The sequence below is a fragment of the Nomascus leucogenys genome, chromosome 23, assembly GCF_006542625.1.
Source record: "Nomascus leucogenys isolate Asia chromosome 23, Asia_NLE_v1, whole genome shotgun sequence".
Taxonomy (NCBI): Eukaryota; Metazoa; Chordata; class Mammalia; order Primates; family Hylobatidae; genus Nomascus; species Nomascus leucogenys.
The window spans coordinates 23,665,108-23,681,476 of record NC_044403.1 but is presented as its reverse complement, the minus strand read 5'-3'; the positions used below and the strand labels follow the sequence as shown (position 1 = coordinate 23,681,476).

General features: G+C 37.1%; 1 non-coding gene across 1 annotated transcript; it reads right to left on the bottom strand.

Moving 5' to 3' along the window:
• Window positions 1–6,749: 6,749 nt before the first annotated feature.
• On the bottom strand, window positions 6,750–6,856 carry LOC115832959. Its single transcript, XR_004028372.1, has one exon. It is a non-coding gene; the product is annotated as a U6 spliceosomal RNA (small nuclear RNA).
• Between the last annotated feature and the right edge of the window lie 9,513 nt (window positions 6,857–16,369).

Here is a 16,369-nt window from a genome sequence, read left to right as displayed (position 1 = left end):
GGTGAAAAATGCAAAAAGCATGAATGCTGAGTCTTCACATGGCAAAAGGCAGAAGAGCAAAAGGGTCTAAAGCTAGTTCCCTCCATCCCTTATAAAAGGCATTAATCCATTTATGAGACTGGAACTCTCATGACTCAAACACTTCCCCAAAGACCTCACCTCTTAATACCATCACAATGCAGATAGTTTCAACATGAATTTGGAGGGGGCACATTCAAACCGTAGCAGAGACTCTCTCTTTCTTCCTCCCTTTCTTTCTTTCTTTCTTTCTTTCTTTCTTTCTTTCTTTCTTTCTTTCTTTCTTTCTTTCTTTCTTCTTTCTTTCTTTTCTTTCTTTCTCTCTCTCTCTCTTTCTTTTAATATACCTAGAAGGGGGATTACTAGGTCATATGGTAATTCTATTTTTAGTATCCTGAGGAATCATCACACTATTTTTCATAGTGGTGGCACCATTTTACAATCCCACCAACAATGCATAAGGTTTCCAATTTCTCCGCATCCTTACAACACTTATTTTCTGCTTTATTTCATTTTGTTTAATAGTAGCCATCCTAATAGGTTTGAAGTGATACCTCATCTTGTTTTTAATTCTAACATCCCTTCTATGTCTGGTTCTGATGCTTGCTCTGTCCTTTCATTTATTTTTTGCCTTTTAAAATGGCTTTTTTTTCCCCTTGATAGCCTGATAAGATACCAAGAAAAAAGGAACTGCTGCAATTTGATCTTTAGTATTGTGGTGAGGTGTGGGGAGAGGGAAGTAAGATTAGATCTCAGATTTGTAGTGAGGCCTCTGGACTGCGAGCTTCACAAATGTTTCTATTTTCTTTTCCATCCCACTTAGGCGGGAGAGGATGGCTAGAGTGGTCTGAAGTTGGATATTTCTCTTCTCCCATGAGGAAGGCTAGAGCTGACTGGAGTTGTATAACGCTTCTTCTAGGTCAGTTAGACTCTTAATAATGCCCCAGCAGTGTAGGTCCTGGTTTACTATTTTCTCCTGAGGGCAGAACCTTTTTAAGAAGAATACAGCGTAAGAAAAAAAAAATGAAGAAGAAGAAGAAGAAGAAAGAAGAAAGAAGAAGAACACAGTGCTCTGGCATATTTTAAAATTATTCCTTTCTTCCCCTACTGGAGGCGTGAGAGGGTTTTTCTCTAATATTTTCTTTTTTTTTTTTTTTTTTTTTTTTTATTATTATACTTTAGGTTTTAGGGTACATGTGCACAATGTGCAGGTTTGTTACATATGTATCCATGTGCCATGTTGATTTCCTGCACCCATTAACTCGTCATTTAGCAATAGGTGTATCTCCCAATGCTGTCCCTCCCCCCTCCCCCCACCCCACAACAGTCCCCGGATTGTGATGTTCCCCTTCCTGTGTCCATGAGTTCTCATTGTTCAATTCCCACCTATGAGAGAGAACATGCGGTGTTTGGTTTTTTGTCCTTGCGATAGTTTACTGAGAATGATGTTCTCCAGTTTCATCCATGTCCCTACAAAGGACACGAACTCATCATTTTTTATGGCTGCATAGTATTCCATGGTGTATATATGCCACATTTTCTTAATCCAGTCTATCGTTGTTGGACATTTGGGTTGGTTCCAACTCTTTGCTATTGTGAATAGTGCCGCAATAAACATACGTGTGCATGTGTCTTTATAGCAGCATGATTTATAGTGTTTGGGTATATACCCAGTAATGGGATGGCTGGGTCAAATGGTAAGCCAAAAGAACAAAGCTGGAGGCATCACGCTACCTGACTTTAAACTATACTACAAGGCTACAGTAACCAAAACAGCATGGTACTGGTACCACAACAGAGACATAGATCAATGGAACAGAACAGAGCCCTCAGAAATGATGCCGCATAGCTACAACTATCTGATCTTTGACAAACCTGACAAAAACAAGAAATGGGGAAAGGATTCCCTATTTAATAAATGGTGCTGGGAAAACTGGCTAGCCATATGTAGAAAGCTGCAACTGGATCCCTTCCTTACACCTTACACAAAAATTAATTCAAGATGGATTAAAGACTTATACGTTAGACCTAAAACCATTAAAATCCTACAAGAAAACCTAGGCGATACCATTCAGGACATAGGCGTGGGCAAGGACTTCATGTCTAAAACACCAAAAGCAATGGCAACAAAAGCCAAAATCGACAAATGGGATCTCATTAAACTAAAGAGCTTCTGCACAGCAAAAGAAACTATCATCAGAATGAACAGGCAACCTACAGAATGGGAGAAAATTTTTGCAACCTACTCATCTGACAAAGGGCTAATATCCAGAATCTACAATGAACTCAAACAAATTTACAAGAAAAAAACAAACAACCCCATCAAAAAGTGGGCAGAGGACATGAACAGACACTTCTCAAAAGAAGACATTTATGCAGCCAGAAAACACATGAAGAAATGCTCATCATCACTGGCCATCAGAGAAATGCAAATCAAAACCACAGTGAGATACCATCTCACACCAGTTAGAATGGCCATCATTAAAAAATCAGGAAACAACAGGTGCTGGAGAGGATGTGGAGAAATAGGAACACTTTTACACTGTTGGTGGGACTGTAAACTAGTTCAACCATTGTGGAAGTCAGTGTGGCGATTCCTCAGGGATCTCGAACTAGAAATACCATTCTCTAATATTTTCTGTGAGAACCTGGTCAAGTTCCTGGAGGTAAATCTCTCAAAATTGTGGGATCCTCATATGACTGGGTCCCCCTGTAGTTTTTAACTCTCAAAGTTGCCTGCACTGGGCCTCCAGCACCTCATCAATTATCGTCCGGGTTTTGCTCTCCCAGCTCTCGCTCTCATGATCGTTTCTCTTCCTGTATTTTCCCGTCTGCCTTTTCAAACCTGGGTGCAGCCATTTGCTGTTTCTTCACTGCTCTTACATATCCTGGAAGAGTTGTTGATTTGTCAGTCTGTTCAACTTTTTCTTGTATTTAATCTGAAGTGGCAACTTCCAAGCACCTTATAGGTGGAAATGGAAACTGGAAGTTTTTTCTCATTGTGGTTTTGACTTAAATTTTCCTGACGATTAGCGAAGTTGAGCAACTTTTTATATTCTTGTTGGCCACTTACATGTTATCTTTGAAGAAATGTCTGTTCAATTTCTTTGCCCATTTTTTAATCAGGCTATTTGATTTTTGCTTATGAGTCATAAGAGTTCTTTGTATATTCTGGATATTAATCTCATCAAATTTTAGAAATGAAAATCTTTTCTTCTATTCCACAGATTGCCTTTTCACTCTGTTTTTTTAGGCGGAGTCTCACCCTGTCATCCAGGTTGGAGCGCAGTGGCGCCGTCTTGGCTCACTGCAACCTCTGCCTCCCGGGTTCAAGCGATTCTCCTGCCTCAGCCTCCCAAGTAGCTGGGATTACAAGCACATGGCACCACATCTGGCTAATTTTTTGTATCTTTAGTAGAGACAGGGTTTCACCATGTTGGCCAGGCTGGTCTCCAACTCCTGACGTCAGGTGATCCACCTGCCTTGGCCTCCCAAAGTGCTGGGATTACAGGCATGAGTCACTGCACCTCTCCTCTTTTCACTCTGTTGATTGTGTCCTTTGTTGCACAAAAGTTTTTAAGATTCATATAGTCTCATTTATCTATTTTTGCTCTTATTGCCTGTGTTTTTAATATCATATCCAATAAATCATTGTCAAGTCCAGTGTCATGAAGCTTTCCTTATATGTTTTCTTATAGGAATTTTATAAATTTAGGTTTTATGTTTAGGTCATTAATATATTTTGAGTTAATGGTGTAAAATAAAGGCCCAACTTCATTCTTTTGCATGTAGATATCCAGTTTTTTCAATATCAGTTGTTGAAGGGACTGTTTTCCCCCACTGAGTGGTCTTGATGTCCTTGTCAAAGATCATTTGACCACATGTGTGAAAATTTAATTTATAGGCTGTGTATTCTATTCAACTGGTCTATTTGTCTGTTTTTATGCCAGTACCACACTACTTTGATTATCATAGATTTGTAATATGTTTTGAAATCAGGAAATGTAAGTCCTCCAACTTTGTTCTTTTTCAAAATTGTTTTGACTATTCAGAGTCTTTTAATGAATTTCAGGATACATTTTTCTATTTCTCTAAAAGATCCCATAAGGATTTTGATAAGGATTGCATTGACTCTGTAGGTCACTTTGGACATTATGAACAATGTAACAACATTAAGTTATCTAATCCATGAACACAGGATATCTTTCATTTGTTAGTGTCTGCTTTAATTTCATTCAGCAACGTTTTATGGTTTTCAGTGTACAAGCTTCTCATCTCCTTGGTTAGGTTTATTCCTAAGCTTTTTATTGTTTTGAGTGAAATTGTAAATGGATTTGTTTTCTTAATTTCCTTTTTGGATTGTTCATTATTCGTGTATAGAAATGCAACTGACTTCTGTGTGTTGGTTTTGTACCTTGCAACTTTGCTTTATTAATTTATTAGTTCTAACAGATTTTATTGTGTATGGAATCATTAGAGTTTTCTAAGTATACGATTTTGTCCTCTGTAAACAGAGATTATTTACTTCTTCTTTTCCCATATGGATGCCTTTTATTTCTTTTTCTTCTTAATTTTTCTGGCTATACTTTTCAGTTCTATGTTGAATAGAAGTAGTAAGAGTGAGCATCTTTGCCTTGTTTCCGATATGAGAGAAAAAGCTTTTAGTCTTTTATCCTTGTGTATGATGTTCTCTGTGGCCTCTTTATAAATGGTCTTAATTATGTTCATAGAATGGCCTTCTCTTCCCATTTTATTAAGTGTTTTAACATGAAAAAGTGTTTAATCTTGTCAAATGATATTTCTCCACTGATTGAGATAATTGTGATTTTTGTCCTTTATTCTGTTAATGTGTTATATTACATCGTTTTTTTCTTTTCTTTTCTTTTTTCTTTTTCTTTTTCTTTTTTCTTTTTTTTTTTAATGAGACAGGGTCTCACTCTGTCACCCAGGCTGGAGTGGAATGGTGCTATCTTGACTCACTGCAGCCTTAATCTCCTGAGCTCAAGCAATCCTCTCACCTCAGGCTCCCGAGTAGCTGGGACTACAGGTATGTGCCACCACGCCTGGCTAGTTTTTGTATTTTTTTATAGAGATAGGGTTTTGCCACGTTGCCCAGGCTGGTCTTGAACTCTTGAGCTCAAGCGATCCACCCACCTCCGCCTCACTAAGTGCTGGGATCACAGGCATGAGCCATTGCACCCATAGGTTGATTTTCATATGCTAAACTCTCCTTGCATTCCTGGAGTAAATCCCATTTGGTTATCATATATGATTCTTTTAATATGCTATTGAATTTGGTTTGCTAGTATTTTGTTGAGGATTTTTGCATTCACATTCATCAGAGATATTGGTCTGTAGTTTTCTTTTCTTGCAGTGTCTTTTCCTAGCTTTGGTATTAGGACAATTTTGGCCTGATATAAGGAAATTAGAAGCATTCCCTCCTCTTGAATTCTGTGAAAGAGTTTCAGGAAAACTGGTGTTAATTCTTTTGTAAATGTTTAGTAGAATTCTCCAGCAAAGCCATCTGGGATTTCTTTTTATGGGGATTTTTGATTACTAATTCAATCTTCATACTAGTTATTGATCTTTTCAGATTTTTTATATCTACATGATTCAGTCTTGCTAGATTGTGTGTTTCTAGGAATTTGTACATTTCTTTTAGGTTATTCAATTTGTTGGCATGCCATTGTTCACAGTATTCCCATGATCCTTTTTATTTCTGTGGTATCAATTGTAATATGTCTTTTTTCACTTCTGATTTTATTTATTTGCATCTTCTCTTTTTTTTAATCTAGCTAAGGGTTTATCAATTTTATTGTTTTTTTGTCCATTATTTTTAGTTTTTATTTGTTTATTGCTGCTCTAATCTTTATTATTTCCCTTCTGCTAAATTTGAGTTTAGTTTGTTCTTATTTTTTGGTTTCCTAAGGTGTAAAGTTAGATCATGAAAATTTCTTTATCATTGGTTTTGCTCCATCCCACAAGTTTTGGTATGTTGTGTTTTCACTCTCATTTGTCTCAATGTATTTCCTGATTTCCATTGTGACTTGTTTTGTGACCCCATTGGTCATTTAAGAGTTGTTTAATTTCTAAATATTTGTAGATTTTTCAGTTTCTCTTGTGTTAGTGATTTCTAGTTCACTATATGGTGATTGGAAAAGATATTTTCTATGATTTAAATATTTTTTGAATTTGTTAAGACATGTTTTGTGACCTAACACGTGATGTATCCTGGAGAATGTTCCATGTGCACTCAAAATGAATATATACCCTGGTGCTGTTGGTTGGAATGTTCTGTATGTATCTGTTGGGTCCAATTGGTTTATAGTGTTGTTCAAGTCTTCTATTTCCTTATTAATCTTCTGTCTGGTTCTTCTGTCAACTATTAAATGTAACTTACTGAAGTCTACTACAATTGTGTTTCTGTATTTTTCTCCCTTAAATTCTTTCAGAGCTTGATTTATATATTTAGGAGCTATTAGGTTTGGTGCATAAGTATTCATAATTGTAACATATTCATGGTGAATTGAACATTTTTCATTATATGTTGTCCTTCTTTGTCTTCTGTAAGTTTTTCATTTAAAGTCTATTTGTTTGCTATTAGTATAGCCGCTCTTGCTCTATTTTGGTTATTATTTGCCCAGAATATGTTTTTTTCCATTTTTTCACTTTTAGCCTATATATGTCCTGATATAAAGATTTGCTTTGTAATTTTCCTTATTGCTTTTTGTTAAGAAATAAAACACTTCACAAATTTGCATGTCATCCTTGCTCAAGGGCCACACAAGTCTTCTCTGTCTTGTTCCGACTTTAGTTTATGTACTGCTGAAGCAAGCACTGTCAATTTTTTTTGCATGTCTTGTGACTTTTTTATCCCTCACTTTCTCTGCCTTCCTTTGTATTACACTGATTTTTTGGAGTGACATACTTTGATTCTTTTTGCATTTTCTTTTTTCCTGTATTCTATAGATATTTTCTTTGTGGTCACCATGGTAATTATGTAAAGCATCTTAAAGTTATAGTAGTCAATTTTAAAGTGTTAACAACTTCAGTCATGCACAAACATTGTACTACTTTGCAGCTTTGCCCCCCCGCAACACTTATGTTATTGATGTCACAAGTTATATATTATATACTGTATACCAGTTAACATGCAATTGTACTAATTTGTTGTGCAATTTTATCATTTAAAATCTATGCACCAAAATTAAGATAGTACATGTTACTCTATTTGCCCATGAATTTACCTTTGATTTTTCTTTTTGATCAAGTCTGCTATTGAACCCCTCTAATAAGCTTTTCAGTTCAGTTATTATATTTTTCTCTCCATAATTTCCGTTTGGTTCTTTGTTATAGTGTTTTGTATATTTGTTAATAACCTCATCGTGTTGATGCACCATTTTTCTTATTTCCTTTAGCTGCATATCTGTGCCCTTTTTGAGCTCATTGAGTGTATTTATAACAATTTTAAAAATTCTTTGTCAAGCAGCTCTTAGATCTGTGTTGCTTTAGTTTTAGGACAGGTTTTATTTTGGTCCTTTGATTGGGCCATGTTTCTCTGTTTCTTTGTATGCCTTGTGAGATATATATACTTTTTTTCTGGGTTTTGGGCCTTTGGAAAAACAACCACCTCTCCTAGCTTTACCAGTCAACCCAGTTTGAGGTTCTGGGACCTTTGAAACCTTTTCTCATGTCTTACTTTTCTTGGTGTTGTCCTATAAAACTGCAACTCCAACATGCTGCTTGCCTTTGCTTTCAGTGCCTTCCACACTCTACTACCAGTCCTACCAGCACTGTGAGTCAGGGAAGACAGAAACCAGTTCCTCAGGCAGCCCGCAGACAAGCTAGAGCATTAGATGCATGGTCCACTTTTTTGTTTCCATCAGGAGAGAGAATCCGCTGTATGGGGTGGTTCCTCCCAGTTGCTTCACAGTATAATGCATAAAGGAGGGACATGAATGGGCGTGTCAAATGTCACAAATTTTTTCTATCCTTTTTTTGGGGGGGAATCCTTTCTTGGTTTTATAATGGGCTGGTGCTTCAGCTTCTCCAGTAGTCTCTGAAGTTGCCACAGCAATGGGCCTGTGGGGAAGGGAGTCCCATAATTTCCTATTCTGCTCTCTTGCTAATGTCATCCCTTCCTTTTTTCATTTTTAAGCCTAAAGTAGATTCTCTTAGCTCATGATTAACACTTGCTGACTTTTGTATCTTTACCTTCTTGCACAAAATTATCCTCTTAATCACTTCTTTTTGTGGCCACCTTCTGGCCTCTATTGTGGCTCTTCGTTTTCAACAGTTACATTGTTTTTATTTTACTGTATTTTCCTGTCCACCCCAATGCCCACTGCTGACCTGGCAAAGTTCAATGTCAAAAATAGGTAATCTAGTCAAAAACTTGTCTTTATTGTTCCTTGAGCTGCTCAATTATTACCTCTACTATTACTACATTATAAAGCTTAGGATCACATATAATCATTAATTCTTTGAATTTTTTAGCTTTCATATTATATTGTGTGTGTATGTGTGTGGGTGTTTTGACAATTCTCTATCTATTTATATTTTCTCATGATAAGATATTCATAAATTCTGATATGCTTTGCTGTAAAGTGTAATTTGCATAATTAGATCATCAAATGGATTCACTAGCATAAATAGAAAAAAATTATAGGTCTGAATTTTCATGAGGATTTTATGTATGTGTGTGTATATATATAGAGATAGAACATATATGTTTATAGGCACATTATAATAATATATAATATATGTTACATATGTATATACAATATATACACACATTAATAATTGTATAACAAGGATCTATTCTGATAGAAGAAAATTGTGCAGGTGATTGGTTATTGCTCTTCATACTCTATAACAAGAAAAATGATCAATCAATATGTTTCATGCCATGTATGGACAAGTGAAGCCTCTTCTTTGGTTGATATTTCCAGCTAGTTTATACTTTTGCACCTTATAGGCTTTTGCAAGCATCTGTTTGAGGAGAACAGCTTACCTCGAATCAGTTGTTTTTGGTATGGCCATAGTAGATTCCTTGTAGTCACAGTCATGCTTCAGAACTTGAAGTTATACTTGAGTGCACTAAACCACAATTTTAATCCCCTAATTACATCATCAGACTTCTAGTCACTCTATTGACCTTTCTAAGATATTCCAACACTTTTCATTTACTTGATGAATGTTTCTTTAAATGTGGTCCATGAACCACCTGAAATAATTTTTAGCACATTCTCCATTCTAGCTAACTGTACTTTGGGAAGAAAAAGGGCTTTATGTGGCAAGAATCTGCATCATTAACAAGTTTTCAAGTTATTCTTATATATATTATAGTTTGAGATCTTTATATGCACTAAAGCACTATATACTAAAGCTTGAGAATAATGCTATAAATATATCAAATTATTCAATGCAAATGACCCAGGATACCCTTCCATAATTGTGGCAGACTCTGTGTATCCTAAAAATTTAGATAAGATGTATGGCAGAACCAAATACCCTAGTACCAATAAAATGACTGTTAGTTATCAAATAGTCATATAGTTAAGAACGTTTTCACTGAATCACTAAAGAGTGGATTGTGAAACTCACACACACACATCTCACTTCATAATTATCAGTGATCTTTAAGAAATAAGTGTGTGCTCTCATGATAGACACATAATGAAAATGTTCTTCGATGGATAAACACTTCCTGTCTTCTGAGTTCAAAGCCGGAAGACTGTTTCCACTGTCAAGTAATTTGAGCACCTGGTATAATTCTGCTCCAATAATAGAAAGTGAGTTTTAGGAAATCTCAGATTTTGCTGTTTTTTTAACCTGTAATGTGAAAATGTCAGTCTTGGAGACACGTAAGCTCTTTTTTTTAATTTTATATGCTTATTTATTATACTGTAAGTTCTAGGGTACATGCACACAACATGCAGGTTTGTTACATATGTATACATGTGCCATGTTGGTGTGCTGCACCTGTTTACTCGTCATTTACATTAGGTATATCTCCTAATGCTATCCCTCCCCCCTCCCTCCACCCCATGACAGGCCCCAGTGTATGATGTTCCCCACCCTGTGTCCAAGCGTTCTCATTGTTCAGTTCTAACCTATGAGTGAGCACACGCGATGTTTGATTTTCTGCCCTTGAGATAGTTTGCTCAGAATGATGGTTTCCAGCTTCATCCATGTCCCTACAAAGGACATGAATTCATCCTTTTTTACGGCTGCATAGTATTCTAAGGTGAATATGTGCCACATTTTCTTAATCCAGTCTATCATTGATGGACATTTGGGTTGGTTCCAAGTCTTTGCTGTCGTGAATAGTGCCACAGTAAACATATGTGTGCATGTGTCTTTATAGCAGCATGATTTATAATCCTTTGGGTATATGCCCAATAATGGGATGGCTGGGTCAAATGGTATTTCTACTTCTAGATCCTTGAGGAATCGCCACACTGTCTTCCACAATGGTTGAACTAGTTTACAGTCCCACCAACAGTGTAAAAGTGTTCCTATTTCTCCACATCCTCTCCAGCACCTGTTGTTTCCTGACTTTTTAATGATCACCATTCTAACTGGCGTGACATGGTACCTCATTGTGGTTTTGATTTGCATTTCTCTGATGGCCAGTGATGATGAGCATTTTTTCATCTGTCTGATGGCTGCATAAATGTCTTCTTTCGAGAAGAGTCTGTTCATATACTTTGCCCACTTTTTGATGGGGTTGTTTGATTTTTTCTTGTAAATTTGTTTAAGTTCTTCGTAGATTCTGGATATTAGCCCTTTGTCAGACGGGTAGATTGTAAAACTTTTCTCCCATCTGTAGATTGCCTGTTCACTCTGATGGTAGTTTCTTTTGCTATGCAGAAGCTCTTTAGTTTAATTAGATCCCATTGGTCAATTTTGGCTTTTGTTGCCTTTGCTTTTGGTGTTTTAGTCATGAAGTCCTTGCCCATGCCTATGTCCTGAATGGTATTGCCTAGGTTTTCTTATAGGGATTTTATTGTTTTAGGTCTAACATTTAACTCTTTAATCCATCTTGAATTAATTTTTGTATAAGGTGTAAGGAAGGGATCCAGTTTCAGCTTTCTATATATGGCTAGCCAGTTTTCCCAGCACCATTTATTAAATAGGGAACCATTTCTTGTTTTTGTCAGGTTTGTCAAAGAGCAGATAGTTGTAGATGTGTGGTATTATTTCTGAGAGCTCTGTTCTGTTCCATTGGTCTATATCTCTGTGGTGACAGTGCCATGCTGTTTTGGTTACTGTAGCCTTGTAGTTTAGTTTGAAGTCAGGTAGCATGATGCCTCCAGCTTTGTTCTTTTGGCTTAGGATTGACTTGGCAATGCAGGCTCTTTTTTGGTTCCATATGAACTTTAAAGTAGTTTTTTCCAATTCTGTGAAGAATGTCATTGGTAGCTTGATGGGGATGGCATTGAATCTATAAATTACCTTGGGCAGTATGGCCATTTTCACAATATTGATTCTTCCTATCCCTGAGCATGGAATGTTCTTCCATTTGTTTTTGTCCTCTTATTTCGTTGAGCAGTGGTTTGTAGTTCTTCTTGAAGAGGTCCTTCACATTCCTTGTAAGTTGGATTCCTAGGTATTTTATTCTCTTTGAAGCAATTGTGAATGGGAGTTCACTCATGATTTGGCTCTCTGTTTGTTATTGGTGTATAGGAATGCTTGTGATTTTTGCACATTGATTTTGTATCCTGAGACTTTGCTGAAGTTGCTTATCAGCTTAAGGAGATTTTGGGCTGAGACAATGGGGCTTTCTAAATATACAATCATGTCATCTGCAAACACGGACAATTTGACTTCCTCTTTTCCTAATTGAATACCCTTTATTTCTTTCTCCTGCCTGATTGCCCTGGCCAGAACTTCCAACACTACATTGAATACGAATGGTGAGAGAGGGCATCCCTGTCTTGTGCCAGTTTTCAAAGGGAATGCTTCCAGTTTTTGCCCATTCAGTATGATATTGGCTGTGGGTTTGTCATAGATAGCTCTTATTATTTTGAGGTACGTCCCATCAATACCTAGTTTATTGATAGTTTTTATCATGAAGGGCTGTTGAATTTTGTCGAAGGCCTTTTCTGCATCTAATGAGATAATCATGTGGTTTTTGTCTTTGGTTCTGTTTATATGCTGGATTACATTTATTGAACTGTGTATGTTGAATCAGCTCTGCATCCCAGGGCTGAAGCCAACTTGATCATGGTGGATGAGCTTTTTGATGTGCTGCTGGATTTGGTGTGCCAGTATTTTATAGAGGATTTTTGTATCAATGTTCATCAGGGATATTGGTCTAAAATTCTCTTTTTTTGTTGTGTCTCTGCCAGGCTTTGGTATCAGGATGATGCTGGCTTCATAAAATGTGTTAGGGAGGATTCCTCTTTTTCTATTGATTGGAATAGTTCCAGAAGGAATGGTACCAGCTCCTCTTTGTACCTCTGGCAGAATGTGGCTGTGAATCCATCTGGTCCTGGAGTTTTTTTGGTTGGTAAGCTATTAATTATTGCCTCAATTTCAGAGCCCGTTATTGGTCTATTCAGGGATTTAACTTCTTCCTGGTTTAGTCTTGGGAGGGTGTATGTGTCCAGGAATTTATCCATTTCTTCTAGATTTTCTAGTTTATTTGCGTAGAGGTGTTTATAGTATTCTCTGATGGTAGTTTGTATTTCTGTGGGCTCGGTGTTGATATCCCCTTTATCTTTTTTATTGCGTCGATATGATTCTTCTCTCTTTTCTTCTTTATTAGTCTTGCTAGCTGTCTATCAATTTTGTTGATCTTTTCAAAAAACCAGCTCCTGGATTCATTGATTTTTTGAAGGGTTTTGTTGTGTCTCTATCTCCTTCAGTTCTGCTCTGATCTTAGTTATTTCTTGCCTTCTGCTAGCTTTTGAATGTGTTTGCTCTTTCTTTTCTAGTTCTTTTAATTGTGACGTTAGGGTATCGGTTTTAGAGCTTTCCTGCTTTCTCTTGTGGGCATTTAGTGCTATAAATTTCCCTCTACACACTGCTTTGAATGTGTCCCAGAGATTCTGGTATGTTGTCTCTTTGTTCTCATTGGTTTCAAAGAACATCTTTATTTCTGCCTTCATTTCGTTATGTACCCAGTAGTCATTCAGGAGCAGGTTGTTCCATTTCCGTGTGGTTGAGCGGTTTTGAGTGAGTTTCTTAATCCTGAGTTCTAGTTTGATTGCACTGTGGTCTGAGAGACAGTTTGTTATAATTTCTGTTCTTTTACACTTGCTGAGGGGTGCTTTACTTCCAACTATGTGGCCAATTTTGGAGTAAGTGCGATCTGGTGCTGAGAAGAATGGATATTCTGTTGATTTTGGGTGGAGAGTTCTGTAGATGTCTATTAGGTCCTCTTGGTGCAGAGCTGAGTTCACTTCCTGGATACCCTTGTTAACTTTCTGTCTCATTGATCTGTCTAATGTTGACAGTGGGGTGTTAAATTCTCCCATTATTATTGTATGGGAGTCTAAGTCTTTTTGTAGGTCTCTAAGGGCTTGCTTTATGAATCTGGGTTCTCCTATATTGGGTGCATATATATTTAGGATAGTTAGCTCTTCTTGTTGAATTGATCCCTTTACTATTATGTAATGGCCTTCTTTGTCTCTTTTTTCTTTGTTGGTTTAAAGTCTGTTTTATCAGAAACTAGGATTGAAACCCCTGCTTTTTTCTGTTTTCCACCTGCTTGGTAGATCTTCCTCTATCCCTTTATTATGAGCCTATGTGTGTCTCTGCACATGAGATGGGACTCCTGAGTACAGCACACTGATTGGGCTTGACTCTTTATCCAATTTGCCAGTCTGTGTCTTTTAATTGGAGCACTTAGCCCATTTACATTTAAGGTTACTATTGTTATGTGTGAAATTGATCCTGTCATTATGATGTTAGCTGGTTATTTTGCTCATTAGTTGATGCAGTTTCTTCCTAGCATCGATAGTCTTTACAATTTGGCATGTTTTTGCAGTGGCTGGTACCAGTTGTTCCTTTCCATGTTTAGGGCTTCCTTCAGGAGCTCTTGTAAGGCAGGCCTGGTGGTGACAAAATCTCTCAGCATTTGTTTGTCTGTAAAGGATTTTATTTCTCCTTCACTTATGAAGATTAGTTTGGCTGGAATTGAAATTCTGGGTTGATATGAAATTCTTTTCTTTAAGAATGTTGAATATTGGCCCCCACTCTCTTCTGGCTTGTAGATTTTCTGCTCTTTCTCTATTGCAATTTCCCTGTCTTGATACATTGGCTCTGTCTAGGCATTGGGCAAGGTGAACTTGTTGGGTGTTTACATTCCGTTACAATTTTTCAAAGGTGATTTCAGTCATGCCACCGTCAGTGTAAGCCTCACCTGGGAGATTGTTAGAAATGTAGAATCCTGGACCCAGTGAATATGAATCTGCAGTTTTAAAAGATCTCCAGGTAATTCATAGATGCATTAAAGTTTTAGAATTACTGCTACAAGTGACATGGCTTCTTGATAAGTTATTTTCCGATTTTCAATCTGAGGTCCCCTGGGCTGCCTACATGGATGTGTGGATAGGGGTTGAGGAAAGGGATGAACATTGGTGTTTCTCTTCAAGAGTTTGAATTTGATGTTTGTTTGCACACTTCAATGTATTTGTATATTTTAAAAAGTGGAGCAGTTATTCCTAGAGTGAAACTTCTGTATTCACCTAGAAAATCCATTTCAACTGAGTTAGTTTACCAACAGTTCCCAGAAGAGGGCGCTGCAATGCCTTTCTTTTTTTGTCCTTACACCTGTGTACTGAAGTCAGAAAGTAATTGGTAAAATGTTTAAATCCACATTATTTCACTGGATGTACCAATACTTGTATTTGCTAAGTAGGTATTGTTTCTTTACTTTGTAGATGAGTAAAGAGGAAGACTGAACTGTTTCTCAACTCCCAAATTCAGGCTTCTTTCAAAATCTACAGTACCACTGGGGGCTGTTAACCAGGACACATGGAGGTGAAGAACTAAAGCAAAATACTGTCTGCTTCACAGTTTTGCCTAAGGCTAGGGTTAATTCTTAAAAAGGTAGCTCTGCTCTTAGTTGAGTGGTCTGGCTAAATTCAAGTAGGTTAAACCAGTGTTTATTGTGTTGCTTTGCTAAGAGCCTTTTAGCTGCTTTCAATACAAAATGTTATCCATATTGCTTAGACTTTGCAAACGTAAATAAAATATTCTGTTATGTGTTTTGCAAGAAGTTTGAGGGTGAGTTAATGTCAAGGTACCTCTGAACAAGATTTTATACATGTATAGGATGAACAGGACTGCCTTGATATTCCCCTCAACTGGACTAAACTTTAGACAGATTTCTCTTTGACTTATTGCTCCTTTACTTCTCTTTTCTTAGATTGTTTACTTTAGAAAACTTCCCGCTATAAATTATTTGTCTCTTCTTATTTGAGATTTAAATTTTTCTCTAGCCTTTTATCAGTGTTGCAACCCAGAAATATCTTTCTCAAAGCCCTGTGAGCCATTTCTTTGAAAAATAATCATCAAGAAAAATAGTTCCCTTATCTTCCCATCTCTGTGGGAGGATAGTACTCTAACTTCCATATGTGCCAGTTAGCAAATACAGATGGCCTAATCATGTTGACCCACCTTCCCCACTAACACTCTCCAGAACTTTTTCACTAGCATACTCCAGCCTTTACAAACTCTCCTGCGTTTTGTTCAACAGATTTGAATACAGTCTCTCTTTCCTATTGGAACAGGCTTGACACCTATTGCAACAATTTTGAATAAAGTCTTCCCTGCCTATTTAACTTTGTCCAGTGCAATTTTTCTTCGAGAATAGCCTACAGAGATTCAAATACAATAAGGTTATTGTATTAGCTACTTGCATACTATTGGCATTCTTTATGGCTCATTATTAGAAAATAATAAGTGCAATTGAGGAATATGGGTTTCTGAATTTAGCCACACCAAGAGGCCAATATTTCTGGCTCTCAAACTTTACTAAAGGCTCAGAGAAAGGAAAATCCAAGGCAGTTCATGGAGAGAAATGGAATCAACAAATAGCAAAAGGTCATGCAGATATCAAACCAGACAAGACTCATTCCCTAAGCCACGATTGAATCCAAGCTACACAGAGGCTACACAAAACCTTGCCAAGCGGTTACAGGTCTTGCTCCCAAGGATGTTAAACAAGATGGAGGTTCTCAGCAACTCCGCTATGGACCATACAGAAAGACATGCAAAGCAGACCAGATTGGATACAGCTTAAGATCAGCCTCACAAATCCTCTCTCACAATTAAAACTCTACAGAGAGCCCTCTGCTCAGTCCTGCGGCTGCCCACTGCCCTCCTACCGTCCACC